This window comes from Colobus angolensis, unplaced genomic scaffold (assembly GCF_000951035.1).
Source record: "Colobus angolensis palliatus isolate OR3802 unplaced genomic scaffold, Cang.pa_1.0 Scaffold39, whole genome shotgun sequence".
NCBI lineage: Eukaryota > Metazoa > Chordata > Mammalia > Primates > Cercopithecidae > Colobus > Colobus angolensis.
The window spans coordinates 5062682-5065429 of NW_012117265.1; the positions used below are offsets into that span (position 1 = coordinate 5062682).

General features: G+C 49.5%; 1 protein-coding gene across 1 annotated transcript in view; it reads right to left on the reverse strand.

Moving 5' to 3' along the window:
- The window catches only part of MARCH2 (membrane-associated ring finger (C3HC4) 2, E3 ubiquitin protein ligase), a 33646-nt gene that overhangs the window by 29576 nt on the left and 1322 nt on the right, over positions 1–2748 (reverse strand). The window lies entirely within an intron of this gene.

Below are 2748 nucleotides of genomic sequence, written 5' to 3' on the forward strand. Positions count from 1 at the left end.
AAAAAAAAAGACAGGGTCTCACTCTGTTACCCAGGCTAGAATGCAGTGGTGTGATCTCAGCTTACTGCAACCTCAGCCTCCTGGGTTCAAGCAATTCTCCTGCTTCAGCCTCTCAAATAGCTGGGGCTACAGCTGTGTGTCACCACACCCAGCTAATTTTTGTATTTTTAGTAGAGACAGGGTTTCACCATGTTGGCCAAGCTGGTCTCTAACTGCTGACCTCAAGTGATCTGCCCGCCTCGGCCTCTCAAAGTGCTGGGATTACAGGCGTGAGCCACCACCCCTGGCCTGGTCTTTACATTTCTGCAGATAACCAGATATTACAGGAACTATCCCAGCTCCTGTATAGGATGTTCTAATGTCTCTTCTATCAGGGAGAAAACAAAACAAAACAAACAAATAAACAAAAACAGGTAAATCTGCTAATGCAAGGCCTGCAAACCACCAAAATTATACTAGCAGCTTCTATCTATCAAGAACCGGATACTGTGCCAAGCAATCTCCATACATCATCATCTCACTGAACTCGAAACAGGTGTTATAAGTGTCTCCTTCAAAGGTCACCTTCCTGGAGAAGCCTTCTCGACAATGTTGTCTGGGGCCTGATGCATTGGCTCATGCCTGTTATCCCAACACTTTGGGAGGCTGAGGTGGGAGGACAGTGTGAGCCCAGGAGTTTGAGAGAAGCCTGGGCAACATAACAAGACCTCGCCTCTACAAGAAATACAAAAATGAGCCGGGTGTGGTGGTGTGCGCCTGTAATCCCAGCTACTCAGGAGGCTGGGATGGGAGAATCGTTTGAGCCCAGAAGGTTGAGGCTGCGGTGAGCCATGACTGCACGACTGCACTCCAGCCTGGGCCACAGAGCAAGACCCTATCTCAATCAATCAAGTGCCACTGGGGTCCACTTGATTCCCCTCGTGGCATGTGTCCCTGTCTGAAACATTCTACTTATTCATCTACGTATTTAGCCATGTCTGTTGTTCCACCCTGCAGTGAATTCTATAAAAAAGGGACCCTGTCAGATTGCCTCCTGCTGTCCCCAGCACCTGGCCCTGGCCCTGTGTCTAGCCCAGAGCTACTGCATTTCTGGTTGCTACTACAGTCATTTTTCTTTTTCTTTTTTTATTTTTTGAGACAGAGTCTCGTTGTCTCGCCTAGGCTGGAGTACAGTGGCCGATCTCAGCTCACTGCAATCTCCACCTCCTGGATTCAAGGGATTCTCCTGCCTCAGCCTCCCAAGTAGCTGGGATTAGAGGCACCCACCACCATACCTGGCTAACTTTTGTATTTTCAGTAGAGATGGGGTTTCACCATGTTGGCCACGTTGGTCTCAAACTCCTGACCTCGTGATCCACCCACTTCAGCCTCCTAAAGTGCTGGGATTACAGGTGTGAGTCACTGCGCCTGGCCTATTTCTTTCTTCTGTTTTTTTTTTTTTTTTTGAGGCAGGGTCTCACTCTGTCACCCAAAAGACTGAAAGGCAGTGTAGTAATCCTCCCACCTCAGCCTCCTGAGTAGCTCTGCACACCACCACATCCAGCTAATTTTTGTATTTTTTTGTAGAGATGGTGTTTTGCCAAGTTGCCCAGGCTGGTCCTGAACTCCTGGCCTCCAGTGAACTGCCCGCCTTGGCCTCTCAAAGTGTTTGGATTACAGGCAGGAGCCACCACGCACGGCCTGGAGATAGATCTCATTGAGTCTTCACAACAAACCAATAACTACACCCTATGATGGGGGAAGAGGCCGATGCTCAGAGAGAGGCATCTACCTTCCCAAGGTCACACAGCTAGGAAGGGGTGATGTCAGAACTTGAACTTAAAACAGTCCAGGGAGTGGGTCTGGACCTCAAGAGACCTGGGTTCTTTAACTCCTGGCCCTCCTGGCTCAGCCACCAATGCTGGGTGTCCTGGTTCAAGTCATTTTGCTTCTCTGGGCCTCATTCTAATGATGGAGCTGGTGGACTCTGTCTGTGGAGGGGTCTCCTGAGAAGGAGTCTCCAGGCTGAATTCATCAAGTAAAGCTCACCCTTAGCTAGGCTTGTTTAGGGTGGCACTGAGGCCCCCCAGTCTTTTCCATACCTGCCCAGGCTCCTCTTCCTGAAGGTAGGAAACAGAGGGCAGAGGAATCAGAGGGCCCTAAAACTCCCTACAGTGTGATCTCAGGCAGCTGTTTTACTCTCTCAGCCTCAGTATTCTCATCCATAAAATGAGTGTTACAGGCAGGGCGAAGCGGCTCACGCCTGTAATCCCAGCACTTTGCGCACTTTGGGAGCTCAAGGAAAGTGGATCACTTGAGGCCAGGAGTTCAAGACCAGCCCAGTCAACATGGTGAAACCACCTCATTTCTGCTAAAAAGACAAAAACTGACCAGGCATGGTGGCGGGCGCCTGTAATCCCAACTACTCGAGAGGCTGAGGTGAGAGAATCGCTTGAACCTGGGAGGCAGAGGTTGCAATGAGCTGAGATCGTGTCACTGCATTCCAGTCTGGGCAACAGAGAGAGACTCCATCTAAAAAAAAAAGAGGGGGTGTCATAATATGTAGTTCACAAATTAGTAAAAATTAAGAAATTAATTATTAGCTCCTATTATAATTACTATCATCAGCTTACAGAGCTGTTGATGAGAGGCCACACAGTCAACCCCTGGGACACACAGTAAGTGCTCAATAAAAGCTCACTATTGGCCGGGCACGGCGGCTCATGCCTGTAATCCCAGCACTTTGGGAGGCCGAGGCGGGTGGATCAC